At 39.5% G+C, this 19599-nt stretch overlaps 1 protein-coding gene across 8 annotated transcripts in view; it reads left to right on the top strand.

Annotated features, from left to right (window-relative positions):
- The window catches only part of LYPD6B (LY6/PLAUR domain containing 6B), a 232070-nt gene that overhangs the window by 6157 nt on the left and 206314 nt on the right, over window positions 1-19599 (top strand). The window contains exon 2 of one of the 8 annotated variants that reach the window (XM_055142130.1): window positions 7988-8120. The exons of 6 other annotated variants lie outside the window; for them this stretch is intronic. The gene's annotated coding sequence lies outside the window, so the exon portion shown is untranslated. Of the gene's footprint in view, window positions 1-7941; window positions 8121-19599 lie in introns of those variants that run through there. One more of the 8 variants, XM_055142123.1, reaches the window with a different exon arrangement.

Here is a 19599-nt window from a genome sequence, read left to right as displayed (position 1 = left end):
GTTGCCTTCCTGACAGGCATGTTTTATAATTTGGTTTTCAGAGTTCGTATCTCATGATTGAGTATTTGGGCTATGTGGTTTAAATACACAGATAAACCACATTCAATACCACCAATGTGTCTGAGGCCATACTGCTTGCCCTGTTACTTCCTGCCCTCCTCTTTCTACTTTTCCCATTAATTTCTTTCCTCTCTTGTCTTTCTCCTTTGTATATTCTAGGGTCAAAACTGATCTCACCTCCCCTGGCCCCACTTAATACCTTGCATCCCCTCGTCCTGTATACTACGGTTAAGTGAGATCATCCTGTGTTTGTCTGTCTTCAGACTTAACTTCACTTGACATAATTCCTCCAGTTCCATCTAAGTGGCAGCAAATTGCATGATTTCATCATTCCTTGCATTTCCGTAATATTCCATCATGTATTTGAGAGTAATATATTCCATGTTCATGGATTTTAAGAGTAAATATTATAATAAAAATGACTATTCTACCTAAATTATTTTATAGATTCAATGCAATCCCCATTCAAATTCAGACAACATTCTTAAAGGACTTACAGTAGCAGACAATAATAAAGTTTTTATGAAATCATAAAGCACCCCAAATAGTCAAAGCCATGTGGAAAAATAAGAAATGGGTGGTACCACATCACTTACCTTGAAACTACACTATAAAGCTATAGTGTATCAAAAGAGCATTGTACTGGAATAAGGATAGACTCTCTGAGTTAAAATCAAGTACCGAGGGCTGGAGTGATAGCACAGTGGGCAAAGCGTTTGCCTTGCACGTGGCTGACCTGGGTTTGATTCCCAGTATCCCATATGTTCCCCCCAGCACCGCCAGGAGTGATTCTGAAGTACAGAGCCAGGTGTGCTGAGCATCACTGGGTGTGACCCAAAAGAGCAAAAATAAATAAATAAATAAATAAATAAATAAATAAATAAAATCAGGTACTGAAAGAAAAACCTTCCAGATCTGTGGTTAAATACTTTTTTTTCTACAAAGAAGCTGGGTACATGAAATGGAGTGAAAAGATAGCTTCTTCAAACAAATGGTGTTGGGAAAATTGGATAACCACAATTAAAAAATAAAGCTGGACCCATATTTCAAACTTTATACAAAAGTCCATCCAAACGGGGTCAAAGAACTTGAGATCAGACCAAAATTCATAAAATACAGTGAGGAAAGTGTAGGCAGAATGTACCAAGAATTGAACCTCAAGGGTATTTTTAATGATATGATTTCAATGGCAAAGGCAACAGAATGAAAAATAAATAAATGGTGTAACATCAAATTAAAGAGTTTCTGTATGGCAAAAGAAACATGGGCTAAAATTAAAAGACACCCAACCGAATGGGAGAAAATATTTGCACTCAACACATCAGATAAAGGGGTGATAACCAAGATATATAAAATACTCACAAAGATCAACATAAAAAAATCCATAAGCCCTAGCAAAAAACGGGGTGAAGAAATGAATAGACACTTCTCTAAAGCATACAGACAGATGGCCAGTAAACAGATGGAAAAATGTGCTCACCATCACTTCTCATTAAGGAAATTCAAATCAAGATGACAATGAGATGTCATTTCACAGTAGTCAGAGTGACACACATTAAAAAAAAACTGGAAAAAAATCTATGTTGGAGGAATTTGGTGGAAATCTTCCACTGCTGATGGGAATTTAGTCTGGAAAATAGTATCCAGAGTTCTCAGGAAAGAATTGAACTGCCCTACAACCCAAGAGTCCTACTTCTGTGTGCCTGCCCCCAGGACCAAACATTCATTCAAAAGGACATATGCACACTGTTATTCATTGTAGCACTTAGCACAATAATAGCTAGGCTATGGAATCAACCTAGATTCAACAACAGATGAATGGATTATGAAGGTGTGTTGTGTATACAATTTTTATGCATATATATAATAGGGTTTTTTATATAATAGTTTTTATGGTATAGATTTCTTTCCACTTATGTTAAATTGATTCCTATATACTTGATGTTTTGGGGCACTTTTGATTGCTCAAAGCAAGCTGATGTAAAATTGTTTTTGTTTTAAAATCAATATGAAGTGCATAACACTTAAAACACAATGTTATGCAATGTTACTTAAAAATTGTTTTCAAGAAGAAATATAATGTGCATCAAAGGTTAACAATAAAAAGACTAATATGAGGATTAAAGTAGTATGTATTTCAGATGAAAATTGGTGCCAAATTATGTTTGCATCCATTAACTGATTAGAAAATAACACACAAATAAAATTTTGCCCCATAAATGAACTATGCAGAGGTAATGTTAATTTCTTGTTTTTATTTAATTGTTTGTTTTTTATTGACTTTAAGAGGATTTTTTTAATGCAATCTGGATATAAGTTCTTTCTTTAAAATGTGATTTGTGAGTAATTTCTCCTAACCTGTTTCTTACCTTTAAATTCCTACAACAGTATCCTTTTAGGGCAAAATTTGAAACTTTAATAAACCAGGTTATCACATTTTTGTTTTGTGGACACATTTTGGGGGAGTTAAGTAATTTTCTTGTGTAACCAAATGTCTTAACAATTAAAAAACTTTTTTTTAACTTTAGGAGTTTCATGTTTTACATTTCAATGCACGATCCATTTTTGGTTAGTTTTTGCATAAGGGACAAATCCATAAAAGTGCAGATGTTTGATCAGCCTTATGAGCCCAGTATTAAGAAAAAAATTGCTGTGTTGTAATATTGTTGTTCTAGCCTTATTTGTTGAAATACTATCTCTTTCCTGTTGAATTGTTTTAGCACTTTTGTCAGAATTAATTGTCTGTAAATGTAACGATTTAGTCTGGACTCAATTTTGTTCTTTTGATCTTTGTGCCTGCTTTGTGTCTTGATTACTATGACCTTATATTAAAATTTTAAAGTAGGTATAATTAAATTTGAGAATCGGTATATAACTATTCCAACTTTCAAAACTTTTATGGTTCTTCTAGTTCATTTTCTTTTCAATATAAATTATAGATCAGCTAACAAATATCTAAGAAAATTTCAGCTAGTGGGGCTGGAACAATAATACAGCATGTAAGGCATTTGCCTTGCTTGTGACAGACCTGGGTTTGATCCCTGGCACCCATATGGACCTCCATCCCTACCAGGTATGATCCCTGAGTACAGATCCAGAAGTAAGCACAGAGCCAGAAGTAAACCCTCCCTCCTAAAAGAAAGAAAATTTCTGTTAGGAATTTGAATGGGATTTCATCGAAACTATAAATGAGGATGATAGACATCTTTATAATATGGAGTCTTTCCATCATGAACACAGTATAACCTCCACTTATTTGCTATTGTTGTTAATGTACCAAGAGACAATTGATTTTTGTATATTGACTTTTTTTGTTACCTGCTAAAGTCCCTTCAGAGGTTTATTTGTTAGTTCTCTGGGGAATTTTCTACACAGGCAATTGTATCATATTTCTTTTTTTTTCTGATCTGGATACTTTTAATTTATTTTTCTTGCTCTATTGCACTGGCTAAGAATTCAAGTTACAGTTTTGAATAACAGTGAGGGTAGAGAACTAATTTTCTTATTATCATGGGGATGGGGGAACATCAATCTTTCACTATTTATGATACTAGCTAAGGTGTTTTGTTGATGTCTTATGAAGTTAAAGAATTCCCTTTGTATTCCAAGCTTACTGTGAACTCTGTTTTGAAGAGTGGTACACTCACTTGGTGCTCAGGAGGTCTGTGCCCCTACCCTGCTGATTCTTGACCAACCACATAAGTTTAGCACAAGGGTTCGAGGATGCAGTGCTGCTCAGGACTGGCAGTGCTCAAGGTACTGGACCTCCTGAAATACTGGGGGCTGACTGGGACATGCTTGGGGACAGGCAGGGTTGCAGCTTGTCAGGCCCAGGTGAGGGGACTCAAAATTAGATTTGGTACATACCAGGTTTGTATCTCCCAGGCCCTTCTGAGGGTTTTTGTGATGATTGGATTTTGAGGTTTATTTTTTTTTCTTTTTGGGTCACACCTGGTGATGCTCAGGGGTTACTCCTGGCTTTGCACTCGGGAATTACTCCTGTCGGTGCTCGGGGAACCATATGGGATGCTGGGAATCAAACCCGGGTCAACTGCATGCGAGGCAAATGCCCTACCCGCTGTGCTATCGCTCCAGCCCCTGGATTTTGAGTTTTGTTGTTTTTTTTTTTCTTATTTTTTTGACTGGCTTATATGATTCCCCACCCCAGCCCCCATTATATTTAACGTGGTGAATTCTACCAGTGGAGCCAGTCTTGTATTGCTGGGATAATCTCTACTCGTTGTGATGTGATTTTTGAAATAGACCATGTGGATCTGGTGTTAGTTATTCGTTTTAATGCTTGAAAGAATTCATTTGTGAGGCCATCTGCACCTTTGTGGAAAGTTTCTAATTACAAATTTAATTTCTTTCTTTGGGGCTTTTCAGCAGTGTTGAGGGTCATAGGATAACACGTGCAGTGCTCAGAGGTGTGAGAAGCAGTGCTGGGGTGAGACTGAGGGTCTTGTGCCTCCCAGGCATGCGCCACACCTCTCTGGGATGTCTCCCCAATCTAAAAAGTTAATTTTTAAAAATAGAATAACAGGGATGTTTGGATGATCAGTTTCTTTGTGGTGAATTTTGATGTTGAATATGTTTTAAGCAATTTATCCACTTCACTTAAAATGTAAAATTTGTGGCTTTACAATCCTTTGCGGTGATTACATATTTAATTTATTTATTTATGCTGGTACCAGGGACTGAACTAAGGTCTCATGTACACAGTTGTACCCCTGCAGATGAACCACATCCCAGCCCCCTCACATTCTACCTAGTGTCTCTAGGATTCAAAGTAATGTTACCACCTTTGACTACTGGTATATATATTTACTTACTTAGGTTTTTGGGCTACACTGGGCTTTGCTCAGAGCTTAGTCCTGATTCTGTGCTCAGGGATTACTTCTAGCAGGGCTTTAAGAACTATAAGTGCCAAAGATTAAATCTAAATTGGTGCATGCAAGGTGAGGGCTTTACCCACTGTACTATCTCTCTGGCCCCTGGTACCTGATATTTTATTTTTATCTTTTGGTTTGAACCATACCTGGTGGTGCTCATGGATCACTCCTGGCTCACTGAGGAACAATGTAGTGCCAGGATTGATTCTGGTGCCTCACATGTAAGGTAATGATTGAACTACAGCCTCCAAGCTCTGTCACTATCACTCTCACTGGCCTCCCATTGTTCATCAATTTGCTCGAGTGGGCACCAGTAACGTCTCCATTGTGAGACTTCTTATTACTGTTTTTGGCCTATTGAATGTGCCACGGGGAGCTTGCCAGGCTCTGCTGTGCAGACGGGATACTCTCGGTAGCTTGCCAGGCTCTCTGAAAGGGACGGAGGAATCGAACCTGGGTTGGCCGCATGTAAGGCAAATGCCCTACCCACTGTGCTATCGCTCCAGCCTCATGCATTAGTTTGATTTATTTTGCCTATAATTTTTCAATGTCACTGACTCCTGTTCCCTATTTCCTCCTTTTTGCTGTGTTTAATTTTCCTATTTTCCTTCTTTTTAAAAATAAGGAGCACTCCTAGTAGTGCTTGGGGCTCTGGGAACCGCTCCTGGGGTTGCAGTGCTCCTGCTGGCAGGTTCAGGGGCTGCCTGAGCCACCCTTGGTGGTCCTGTGGGTGGGGAGGGCATGTGGTGTCTGGTGGAACTCAGCGTCTTCCATGTGCCAGCTACAGGCTCTTTCATTCTAGATAGCTCCCTAGCTCTCCTCTTTTCTTGTCTTTTTTCTTTTAAAGTTTTTTGGTCACATCTAACAAGGTACTGAGGGACTTAATCCTAGCAAAGTGCTCAGGCACCATGGGGTACCAGAGATCAAACCTGGGACTCCCACATGCAAAGCACGTGCTCCAGCCCTTTGAGCCATTCATTCTCCCAGTCTAGACCCTCCTTTTCAGTAAGGTCCTCTTTTTTGAGAGGCAAATTTATATTACTGATGTGAGATTACTTCTACTTTAGTATGAGCATTTAATACTATAAATTTCCTTTTACTCACTGCTGGATATATTCTACAAATCTGATTATGTATATTTTTATTTTCATTTATTTAGAATTATGATATTAAAAATGTTCCCTTGAGACATCTTCTTGATCCACAAGTTATTTCAAAACATGTTATTGAATTTTCAAAATTGGGAATTTCCCAGAAATTGTTCTTACTGGGTTCTAATTTAATTCTTTTACTATCATAATATAATTTTATGCTTTTTATTTTAAAAAAATTGTTCATGTTTGTTTTTTGACCTATAATATGGTCTGTCTTGGTGAATTTGAAAATGGGTGTTTTGCTGTTGTTGGTAGAATAGTCTGGAAAAGTTAGATTAAGTTGATTAGTTCTTCTCTATCCTGAGTTTTAATTTGTTAATCAATGATAGAAAAATGTTAGCATCTTTAGCTAAAATTTGGATTTAAAAATTTTTCTTTCCATCTTTTTTTTTTGGTCTTCATGTACTTTGATCATCTATTCTGAATTACATGCACATTTAGGATTATGTTCTCTTGGAGAATTAACCCTTTTTTATGGTGTGTATTTTTTTCATCCCTCTTAATATTCCTTGCTCTGGGGTTTATTTTGGGTTGTTCGTAATATATCTGCCATTGTCACTGTCACTGTCATCCCGTTGCTCATCGATTTGCGGGCACCAGTAACATCTCCATTGTGAGACTTGTTACTGTTTTTGGCACATCGAATATGCCACAGGGAGCTTGCCAGCTGTGCAAGCAGGATACTCTCGGTAGCTTGCTGGGCTCTCTGAGAGGGACAGAGGACTTGAACCAGGTTGGCTGAGTGCAAGGCAAACACCCTACCTGCTGTGCTATCGCTCCAGCCCTTTCAAGATCTAATGTAGAAATAACATAAAGAGATCATTTTACTCTTTAAAGCAATAGAGATAAGACAAAATCTGTTCAACTCAAAATACTTCTTTTAAATTTTTTTTATTGTGAAGCATAATAATTTTTACTGAAAGAAATTTACTCAGAAAGAAGTAAAGGAAGAGAAAAAGGGGAATATGTATGAGCAGGAAAGAGAGAAAGAATCTGGGCTTCTTCAAAGTGGAAAACTCAGGAGAAAAAGAGACAATGTATGTTCAAGAGAGAACACAGTCTTGAAAAGCAAGCAAGCCTATATTCAGTTTTCCTTTAAAAATTTGAAAATTCTTAAAAACATTTCTAGGACTGTAGGATAACATAGCCTCAGGTAGTTTAGGTTTATTGGGCTACTCCCATCACAGTGCTTCCATTCCTCTGTGTTTGTTTGTAACTTCTTTCTTTGTGTTCTGTTGACTTGTAAATATTGCTTTTCTCTTCTCCTTGAGTCCTTTGCATAGTTTATTCAGAGCCACTTCCTTTTGTATGGGCACAGTAATATATGACCAGCATTATTTTAGAGGGGGAGGTTAGTATTTGCATCCTGTACCTTTAAATAGCTTGTCTTTATATAGAAGACAGATTTCTTATAGACTTCAAATAGTGTGTCTTATTTTACATCAATCTGATAACCCAACACCGTTTGATTTTAACTGGTGTGTTAGACCATTTGCAATTATGCTAATATGTTTTAAGAAATCTGCCATCTTACTGTTTTCTGAGAAATGTTCAACAGAAAAAAGAAGACAAGTAAAGGAGAACAGGAGGAACGAACAGAAAACAGTAAGATAGTACATCACTAAGATCTGGTTCTTATGCTGGGATCTGGGAATGCATTTTAGAGAGAGGGAACAGGGAGAGAGAAAGAGTGGGGAGAGAGTGAGAGAGGGAGGGAGGGAGAGGGAGAGGGAAAGGGAGGGGGAGGGAGGGAAGGAAGGACGGAGGGAGAGGAAGAAGGAAAGGGAGAGGGAGGGAGAGTTGATCAGCCTGTTGTGTTAGGAGCTGTGCTGGGTTTGAGGGTGCTCATGGCTGTGTCCTCAGTGTTATCACCAACTTCAGGTTTCTCCTGTGATGACTGGAGTTTAGAACTGGGACTTAAAATGAAACAATGTCGGGACTGATTTGCCTAAGGGATTTTCCTGAGGTTGCTCTGTGATGCTTGTTCGCCTGTGTCTGGACACAGTTGCCTCAGGTAAGCAAGTGCTCATCCAGCCGTTTTCTGCTGGCGTGAGGTCTTTGAGTTTGGGCTACTGTGTTCCCCGGTGACCTGAGCTGTAGAATATACTCAAGGAAGTCATGATCATGCAGTTTTTCATGTGCTGTAAGCAGCCAGCAGTGCTCGTTTTAACTCTCTACCTCCTGGACAGAAATCCAGAACTACCATGTGGCATTTTCTAGCTCCTTTTAAAGTGATATTGACATGAAATCCTGGTGCTGTTTTTCTTCCCTCTGTGCCTTTTTTGTTGTTGTTGTTGTTGTTCTTTGGGGTCACACCTGGTGATGCACGGGGTTTACTCCTGGTTCATGCACTCAGGAATTACTCCTGGCAGTACTCAGCAGTACCATATGGGAGGCTGGGAACTGAACCCGGGTCAGCCGTGTGCAAGGCAAACGCCCTACCCTCTGTGATATTGCTCCAGCCCCCTCTGTGCCTTCTTGAAATGTGATGTGTGTATTTTATGCTTCTGAACAACACTTCTGTTACTTGTGAGATAGTAAACCCAATGTGAATCTCAGGTTTCGGTGATAGTAGTTGCCTGTAGTTTGCTTGAATAAGTTTATTTAATTTTTTTGGTTTTGGAACCACACTTGGCTATGCTCAAAGCATACTCCTGGCTCTGTGCTCAGGGGTTATTCCTGGCAGTGCTCGGGGAACCATATAATTGGTGAGCTAAACTGTTGGCTGTGTCCACGGCAAGTGCCTTATCCTCTGTACTATCTCTCTAGCCCCTCCATGGGTGATTATACTGCACATCAACGTTGAGACCCCTCTTGATCTCAGTACTTCTTACTTTTTCTTTCACAAAAGTGCCATCCTAGTATAAGTGACCCAATGGACTTTGGTGCTCAGGTGTGTGTAACTTACCAGCCTGGGGATTCTGGGGAGTCTCCCCCTATTATTAGGCCTTCAGTGGAAGTTAGTAACCTGTGATGTAGAGTCATTTATAGAGTGGAAAGGAGATTTAGAGGTTTTCTCATTTAATTTTCTACCATGTATGTGAAGACCCTCTGTAGTCTTCTGTGGCTTTGGCATTTTCTGAAGTCTTTTAGACATTATAAACTCTGCCATTCAAAATAATATATCCTACTGTGACAAAGTTTTAAAGTTTTCTTCTCTTGAATTGAAATGTCTGAGAAATGTTCAACAGAAAAAAGAAGACAAGTAAAGGAGAACAGGTGTACTCCTGTGTACTGATGTACTTGGTCTAATTCCCAGACTTGCAAACTGTGTGAAAGAAAGCTGTTTGCGTAACACATACACAGATTCACTCATAACCTTGACAAACACTTTATAAAATATCACTTAAAAAACAAAATAGCACTTGTGCTAAGTCCTGCAGGGACTTCAAATTGGTGGGGGGTCCTTGTCCCTTGGCAGGCATTGGAATGACATTTCTGGGAGTGGGGGGGTCCTTCTCTCCTTTCTGGGACCATCTCTAGTCATGCAGCCCAGACTCAGAGGGATAACAATTGAAGTCAGTTCTTCAGGAATGTTACTGATGGCTTGGGGGGTGTGTAATTTAAATGTATCCTCTAGTTTTCATATTAATAACATGTTACCCTGATTAGCTGCATATGCATCATAAGAGTCTGAACTCCATGATCACTTTGGACAGGAACTGAATATTGGAAAAAGGTAAAGGTATATACCTGATAACTTTTCAATATTTGTATTGCAAGCCATAATGCCCCAAAGGAAGGAGAGGGAGAGATGAAGAGAGGGAGAGACGAAGAGATGAAGATGGTAGAAAAGAGAGGAAAAAAGAGGAGAGAGAGAGAGAGAGAGAGAGAAAGAGAGAGAGAGGGGCCTGCCATGGGGAGGGTGGAGGGAAACTGGGAACACTGGTGGTAGGAAATGTACACTGGTGAAGGGACAGGTGTTGGAACATATTATAACTGAAATCCAATTATGAACAACTTAGTAACTGTATCTCACTGTGATTTATAATAAATAAATTTTTAAAAATGAGTCTGAACTCCAGAGATGTTAAGATTGTTGCATTATTTTATCTGTGATAATTACCTAAACAAAATTAATTTATTGATTTGTATCTTAGAAAATGATATTCTAGCAAGGAAGCTGGATTTTTAGTATCATTTGCTTTGCTAATTACCATGCAACCAACGATATCTATATATTAGTTACAAGCACAGGCTTGATAACTCTTTATACAATTAGAGTCACAAATTAACTGGACAGGAGAGACAAACCTGTCACCTTGGTATTTGAGGCTCTCTGGCTGTTGCTGGCGATGATGCACACTGTTACCCAGATTATGGCACCCATGCATTCAGAGTAACTGCAAGTGAGTCTTGAGGTAGTAAGTACTCTTCAAGGAGATGGGCAGGAACAAGAGGGAAGCAGCAGATCCGGGGAGCAGAAGATGTTTGAGGGTGGAACAAGAGTTATTTGTTGTTTTTGGGCCACACCCTACAGTGCTCAGGGCTCACTCCTGGCTCATCACTCAGGGATCATTCCTGGACAGGCTCAGGGGACCATATGAAATGCCAGGGATTGAACTTGGGTCGGCAGCGTGCAAGGCAAGCACCCTACCCAATGTGCTCCTGACGTACTGTTGCTTTGGCCCTAGAAGAATCATCTTGATAGACTCTGAATGTTTAGGGAAGCTCTGCTTTGCTCTCGGAGTAACCAGGATTCACAGACTCTGAGAGCCACTGTGGGTAAGCTAGAAGAGACAATTAGTTTAAATTAGGCTAGATCAAGGATAGACATCAACCAAATGCATTGCATTCCTTTGCTCCCATTTTTCTGAACCTTCAGAGGTGCTGACTAAGGAATATAGCTTATGTATTGTTATGGATGTTCCTTCTTATCGCGAGCTTCAGTTGCTGGTGCCCTTCCAGGGCTGAGGGCTTTAACCCCGCCACTCTTAGTTCTGTCACATTGTATAGCTACTTCACCTTCGTGACCTATTTTTTTTCTTCTTTCTCTTAGAAGGTTTTTAGGCAGATGCACTAGTAAGAAAAGTGTATTCACATATCTGCTCCGTCTACTGCTCTTCATGATACACTTCATCTGGAAGACAGTTTCTGGTTTTCCTCTTTCATAGTGAAACTATGGCATTAACCCACTATTTTGAGACTGCCAATGGCATTAAAATGTAAAAAGTTAGTTAGTATGTAGATAAATACTCTCACTGTATCACTGTATCACTGTCATCCCATTGCTCATCGATTTGCTCTACCGGGCATCAGTAACGTCTCCATTGTGAGACTTGTTACTGTTTTTGGCATATTGAATACGCCACGGGTAGCTTGCCAGGCTCTTCCATGTGGGCAAGATACTCTTGGTAGCTTGCTGGGCTCTGAGAGGGACAGAGGAATCAAACCCTGGTTGGCTGCGTGCAAGGCAAATGCCCTAACCGTTGTGCTATTGCTCCAACCCAGATAAATACAAAAAAAGATAATACCATCTCATTCATTTTGGGCAATTTTGCTGTGATAGAAATAGTGGTGGAAGTGTATTGTAAGAAAATTAGGGTCTGTGTGTTATTTGTCCTTTAGCAAAGTGGGAGCCATAGTTGTTAAGCAGCTATCAGTAGAGTTAGAACAAATATGAGGGTCTGGCGAGACATTGTAGGAGGTAAGGCCTTGCCTGGCACACTGCCCCTTCCAGATGACTCTGGTCTGATCCCTAAACTGCTTAGAGATCTCCCACATAACACCTGAATGAACCCGAGGGCCGGGCACAGCCTCCCGGCCTCTTTCCAAAGAACTCCAGGGTGTCATCCACAGGGCAGGAAATGGCACACCAGGTCTCGGGACTCAGTGTCAGGATGGTAGTTCATTTTCTGGAAGGAAAAATATTTGTCCTTTTGCCTTGGCCCTGTGGAAGCCTGGAACTAAGCCAAAATGCTCCACCTGAGGCTGGAGCAATCGTGCAGCAGGTAGGGAGCTTGCTTTGCCAGTGACAACCCAGCTTGGATCTGGCATCCCATATGGCCCCCCAAACACTGCCAGGAACAATTCCTTAGTGCAGAGCCAGGAGTAACCCCTGAGCACTGCTGAGTGTGGCCCCAAGAGCTCCCCACCAAGTGCTCAACTATAGTGCTAATGAAATTTCAAGTTCTGAGGAAAAAGAGTTTTCATCTTAAGTCACAGGACTTCATCTTTTTAAAATCAGTATCCTTTCTTTCTTATTATCATGATGTTACAGTCATCATAGGAAATGTGGATATTATTTGTGAACACCGCCCACCAGACACGGCCCACCACATAGCAGTCATCACTCTCTACATTATAATCACACTCATTTCTTCTGAGCATATATGTGCATACACATTTATTATATACACATTTGATTTTATTTTTAAAAATCCAATTACTTTTTACAACACTGACTAAAACCCTTTAAAACTTAAACTTTATAAACACTTTCCATGTGATTAAATATTCCCACACCACATTATTTTTAATAGCTGGCACAATATTTTATTATGATGATATATCTTAGACTTTCAGCATGGAATTCAGCTCTTTGCTATTACAAACAAATCCATCATGCACATTCTTGTCACTAACTCTCTGAGAGCACCCACAGTTACTTCCCAAGAGTCATTTTTAGAAATTATATATATGTTTATATATGTATATATATGTGCATATATATATTTAAGTGATGTTTATGTCCGTGTTACTCTCCAGAAAGTGAGGACTAATTATTTTTATCACCTAAAGACTGGCAAGGCCTCTAGAGCAAGTGTCCATTGCAACAGGATGGTTATTTGAAACAATTGTTTTAGGGGCTTCTCTGACCCACAGCAAAAGCCACAGATCCTTTCTTCCAGAAGGCAACCCTGAATCTGGACAATGGGATTAGAAACAACCTTGATTGCACTGCCAGGAGCCGGAGAACAACATGTAATCTTTTATTTTGGGGGGGAGGGGCACATTCCAAGGGGTGATTAGGGGACCTTTCCCTGTGATTCTTTTTTTTTTAAGTTTTTTCTTTTTGGGTCCCACCCAACGATGCACAGGGGTTACTCCTGGCTTTTTATGATAGTGTCCTATCCTATTTTTTGCCCTCTACATCTCTAGAAGACCTGAAACTGTTTCATTCTAATCTTTCCTGGTGCATTTTTGCTTGACCTATGATTGATTCTATTCTTTCTTGATGTATTTTTACTTGCCTAATTAAGTTCTAAAAAGCCTAAACTGTTTTGCTCAGGGGACTATCCCAACCTTGGGGTTATTGTTAGGGGAACATTTCCCACAGATACAGGCACATGGTATAAAATTCACCCTTGTAAAGCTCACAGGTCAGTGGTTTGTGCATCATCACTTATTTCCTAGGCATTGTCGCACCTCCTCAGACAATTGCACTCATTAACTGTCATTTCCCATTCTTTCAGCCTGACAGCCTCCAGAAGTCACAAATCTACCTTTTTATTTCTATGGATTTGCCTGTTCTGAAGGTTCCTGTACAGGGAATCATTTAGTGGACAGCTTTCTGTGTTCAGTCTTAGACCCTTAACATATTTTTGAGAGCCAAGCTTCATTATAATTTCTAGATTATAATATCAACCAATACATATTTCCTTTTCATGATGGAAACACACATTCTGAAGGGATACCATATTCTGCTTAACCTTTTAACTTTTGGTGGTGACTTAAGTCATTTATATTTTTTGGATTTTAAGAATCATGATTCTGTGGACATCCATGAATATCCCTTCTGATTAGTGATACTGAGAATCTTTCATGCAGTCCTGGGCCATCTTTGTGTCATCTTTGGAGAAATGTCTGTTCAAATCCTTTGATATTTGGGGGGGATATTTTAATTTTAATGTAGTTTAGGTAGGCCTGGTTTTAGTAATGTTAATGTTTATAACTTTAATGTATAGATTAGTGGACTTTCATTTCCACCTACTGTTTCTTTGATCTAAGAGATTATCCTTATGCTCATAGCCTTGATTATTGTCCTCTTGCAGTAATTTTGAAATTGGAAAATGTGAAACTTTCAATATTTCTAAAGATTATTTTCCATTCTTCTGAGTTCCTTATATTTCCATGTGAATCTTCAAATTTCTGCCAAAAATTAAGCTTGGATTTTGATAGAGATTACATTAAATTTGTGGGCTATTGTTATCTAAACAGCAATCTATATCTTTTTCTATCTATATACATAACAATATATCTTTCAGTCATAAAATAGGCTGTTTTTCCATTTATTTAAGGTTTCTTTAATACCTTTCTGTAGGCATTTGATAATTCTCAGTGTTAAGTGTTCTTTTATTAAATCTGAGCATTTTACTTTTGATAAAATGCAATTATTTCCATTTTTGTTCTATTGATAGCACAGAAAAGTACAATTGATAGTTATGCTTTGATATTGTACCATGAAGACTTGCAACACTTACTCATTAGTTCTCATAAATTACTGGTGAATTTATTGAGATTTTATATAAGATCAAATGGAGATTATTTTTTTCTTTCAAAACAGATGGATGCCTTTATTTTATTTATTTTTATTTATTTTTTTATTTTTTTTTTTATTTTATTGAATCACCAAGTGGAAAGTTACAAACTTCTCAGGCTTATATCTCAGTTACACAATGCTCAAACACCCATCCCTTAACCAGTGCCCATATTCCACCACCAATATAAACAAAAACAAAAGCAAAAACAAAACAGACAAACAAACAAAAGAAAAAACAGTATACAGACCACCCCTCACCCCCCAAACCACCCCAGAGGTGAGTGATAATTTCACTTCCTTTTCTCTTACCTTGATTACATTCCAGATTTCAACACATAACTCACTATTGTTCTTAGAGTTTCAAAACAGACTCACTATTCTTGTTGGAATTTATCCCCTAAGAATACAGCTCTATTAATAGGGAAATATTTGATAATAAGTTTTCCATTGATGTGAATGAAGAGATAAAATGTCGCGCGGCCGCGGTAGCGGCCGCGCGGCCCCGACTGGGGCTGGCCCTGTATCCCGCGGCTGTTTCAAGTTCAAAGCACACATTTTTTTTTTTTTCCACGCCAAAGTTCATACCTTCTCAACGGACCCACAAAATGTCGGACACCACGCCTTCTCCCGGAGGGGAGAGAGACCAAGAAGGAAGGTTATTTCCTCCGTTAGCCGGCGTGGGGCAAAAGCTTAGTTCACAGTCTCCATACATGGGTGCAAGCACTTGCTGGAACCCCAATTCCTAAAGCTGTCTCTGGTTCCCGCTTGTTCCACATCCACCGGGATGCCTTTATTTTTACTTCTTGTCAAATGCCTGGACCAGAGGTGACAGTACAATGTTGAGTGGAAGTAGTAGGAACAGGTATCTTTGTGTTGTACCTATCTGATATTCCTGATTTAAGAGACAGTCAGTATTATGCATAGCTACTTTTCAAATAACTGGTTTATATGCTAAGAATACCAGTGATGGATAATACTTTAGCTAATGACTGGATTCTTCCAGGACAGGAACAATAAGAAAATAAAATTTATTTTTGAAATAATCATATAAGTACACAATGGAATATTATACAGCTACAAGAGAAGACAATCCTGCAGTTTGCTTCTATGTGGATGGAACTAGGGGTATCATGTGAGTAAAGTAGGAGGAGAGAGACAGACACAGAGTGATCTCTCTCATGTGGGGTGTAAAGAAAAAGAGCAAGGGAATAAGAAATGGTGAGCAGCAGTAGGCCCTTAGTACTGGTCCATGGGATTGATTTTCCTAGAAATGGGGGAGCAGGGGGAGAGGGGATTGGTGGGACACTGAGACAGTGGTGGAGGGATGTGGACACTGATGAAAGGTGTGTGGAATATTACATGCACGAGACCCTATCGTGAACAGTATTATGCATCACGCTGCCTCTAATAAAAATAAGTAAATAATTTCCAAAAAAAGAAAAGAAAATCCCTTGTCCTTTGAATTGGGAGGCTGGCCTCTGGGTACTAAAGGAAGTACCTTTTTTTTTTTTTTGGCTTTTTGGGTCACACCTGGCGATGCACAGGGGTTACTCCTGGCTCTGCACTCAGGAATTACTCCTGGCGGTGCTCAGGGGACCATATGGGATGCTGGGATTTGAACCTGGGTCGGCCGCGTGCAAGGCAAACGCCCTACCCGATGTGCTATCGCGCCAGCCCCAGGAAGTACCTTTAGTTTTAGTTGAAGGGTGAGCTGCTGTCTAGATGTTTGGGAATTTAATTTCTCATTAGATATAATCATTATTTTAAAATAAAATTTTCCTACTAGTCTTTTCATCCTGCTGTTCAACAATTTGGGTTACCTTGTCATATGCTTCAGGCACCAGGCTGGTATCACAAAGCTGAATTGAAAATTAGGCCTGATACCCCAGATAAATGCTTAAGAAGAGACAACGGAAACAAGTTTAGTGCTGTAGCCAGTGATTCTTAGCACGGGGTGACCAGCCAGAAGATCAGTGATAGATGTGGGTTTTGCCTTTGCTGCTCTTCTGTGTTCATTTGCTAATGGAGCCCTCACGGAGTAAAGCATTTTCTTTACTTTTTTAGATTTGGCTCACTCCCAGCAGTGCTCAGGACCCAGGACCACACAGTAGTGTTCTGGGGGGCCATGGGGTGCTGGGGATCTAATTTAGGACATGAAATATGGAAGACATGTGCTTTACCACTTAAGGATAACTTAGAACTAAAGACAGTCTTTTTGCTAAAAAAAAAAATGCTTTAATCTGACCTCCTTTTTTTTTTTTTTTTTTTTTTTTGCTTTTTGGCTTACACCCGGTGATGCACAAGGGTTATTACTGGGTCTGCACTCAGGAATTACCCCTGGCCATGCTCAGGGGACCACATGGGATGCTGCGAATGGAACCTGGGTCAGCCGCATGCAAGGCAAATGCCCTACCCGCTGTACTATCACTCCAGCCCCCCCTTTTTTTGGACCTCCCATGTTTTTTATGTGAGAAACATCAAAATTTTTCTCAGCAATACCTGTTTGCTTTCACCCTCTTTAGCATCTCTTCTTTCTCTGAATGTTTTATTTCTCTCCCTCTCTTTTTCTGTCTCTCTTCCCCCTCTCTCTCCCTCTCCCTTCCTCCCTCCCTCTCTCTCTCTCTCTCTCTCTCTCTCTCTCTCTCTCACACACACACACACACACACACACACACACACACACACACACACTCTTTCCACTTTCCATAGGGAAATAATCCATGAGCAATTTTCTTCCTGACTCCATTTGTTGTGTCTAGCTGAGGTTATACACCATCCTCCATGTTCATCTTCAGAGCGCCCAGTCTAGGATTCCTGCTTCACCTGGCCTATGAAGATTACTCAACATTGTCTTTTCTGATTGGTGTTTATGATGTGGAATTGACAAGGACATTGATGTTATCTGACTCCACATCCAAGTTACCCACTCGGCTTGTGGCTTGTGGGTTTTTGTGGCTTTTTGGATTGGACAGTCAGCTTTCTTTGTTGTTTTTTTTTTTTGTGTGTGTGTGTGTGTTTTTTGCTTTTTTGGGTCACAACCAGCGATGCTCAGGGGTCACTCCTGGCTCTGCACTCAGGAATTACCCCTGGCTGTGCTCAGGGGACCATATGGGATAGGAATCAAACCTGGGTTGGCCTTGTGCAAGGCAAACGCTCTCCCTGCTGTGCTATCACTCCAGCCCCCAGTCAGCTTTCTTAGTAAAGGGAATTTACCATTGCTTTTGAATTGCAAATTTATGGGATCCACCAGGATGCATACAAGTTATTTCAGTGTGCTCACTATAAAGTTAGCTTTCTATGAAATGAAAGTGGATTAAGGAAAGCCATTAAATAGGTACACACTTTTAAAAAGTTCAGTCTTTATTTTTTTGTAAGTCAGTTTATAAGTATATAATAAGTATGTTTCCATTTTAAGTTTGCTATTTAAAAAGATTATTTTATTTTTATTTTTTTAAATTTAATTAATTTATTTTTAATTAGAGAATCACCGTGAGGGTACAGTTACAGATTTATACACTTTTGTGCTTATACTTCCCTCATACAAAGTTCGGGAACCCATCCCTTCACCAGTGACCATTCTCCACCACCCGTAAACCCAGCGTCCCTCCCACCCTCCCCAATCCCATCTCCCCCCCCCCCCCACCCCACCCTGCCACTGTGGCAGGGCATTCCCTTCTGTTCTCTCTCTCTATTTAGCTTCTACGCCCGGCCCGCAATAAAGGTGTTGAGTGGCCACTGTGCTCAGTCTCTAGCCCTCATTCAGCCCGCAACTCCCTTCCCCCGCATGGCCTTCGACTACATTATAGTTGGTGATCCCTTCTCTGAGTTGCCCTTTCCCCAGAACGTGAGGCCAGCCTCGAAGCCATGGAGTCAACCTCCTGGTACTTATTTCTACAGTTCTTGGGTGTTAGTTTCCCACTCTGTTATTCTATATACCATAGATGAGTGCAATCTAAAAAGATTATTTTAACTGTATTATGTAGCAGTAATATATTACATATTATGCATAACCACATATTATATGTTATGTAATATATATTATATATTATAATAACATGAAAATAACATCAGGTTTCTCTTTATCATTCTGCTGGTAAGATGGAATGTGAAACTTGTGATCTACGGCTACAAAAGAATATGAAATCTCCCTATAAACCTTTAAAGTTTACTTAATGTTTAGACGTGAAGTTATCATTTCCTTTTTTCTTTTTTTTTATTGCAATGCATTTTTTTCCTTTTTGACTATGTGAGGGATGAGATAAGGATGCAGAACTTCTTTATGGTTCATGCTGTTTACAGTGTATGATCCAGCAGCTAATTTAATCAAAAAGGAAATCAAAAGGTAACTACTCTGTTTGTGCTATGTAAGTGGTTTGTAAAGTTTCCTTTAGTACCCATGACTAATGTTGGCTTCTCTCCATAAAGACTTCTAAAATGAAATTAAGAAGTGGCACAATTAGCATTTTATTTTATTTTACTTTTTTAAATGTAGTAGTACTGATATTTATTCAGCCACTGAATAAGCTTATTAAAGCAGGCATGAAAAATTTACTTTAAATTTACTTTAAAAATTTACTTTAAATTTTTAAAAAAATTTTCATAAAGTTGTTCACAATTATTGTTCACATTCAACATTTCAACACCAATCCCACCATCATTGCACCCTCCCACCACCATTACTTTGAATCTTCCCACCACCACCCCAGCCTGCCCCTTAGGAATATTCTAAATAATTTATTTTGTATTGCTTGCCATGAACAGTGTGAGCTGTCATGTGGTCACAAAAGTGGTTTCTTGCTCCTGGAATTCTATAATTTTTAAATATTTGGGGTCCGGAGGCATATCTGTGGCATGCTGCTCTATTCTGAAATTCATTTGTGAGTCTCTGAATCATGGTCATTAATGTGCTTAAACGGTGCCCAGAGGCAGTTATTGGGTGTGATTGCCAGGAGACAGGAATGGTGGCCCATCCCCAACTCGATGATCCCTGTAATTTTCAGTCACTGGTTCT

This window comes from Sorex araneus, chromosome 1, assembly GCF_027595985.1.
Source record: "Sorex araneus isolate mSorAra2 chromosome 1, mSorAra2.pri, whole genome shotgun sequence".
NCBI lineage: Eukaryota > Metazoa > Chordata > Mammalia > Eulipotyphla > Soricidae > Sorex > Sorex araneus.
Note: the sequence above shows the minus strand (reverse complement) of the source record. Positions and strands in the feature narration are given on the sequence as shown.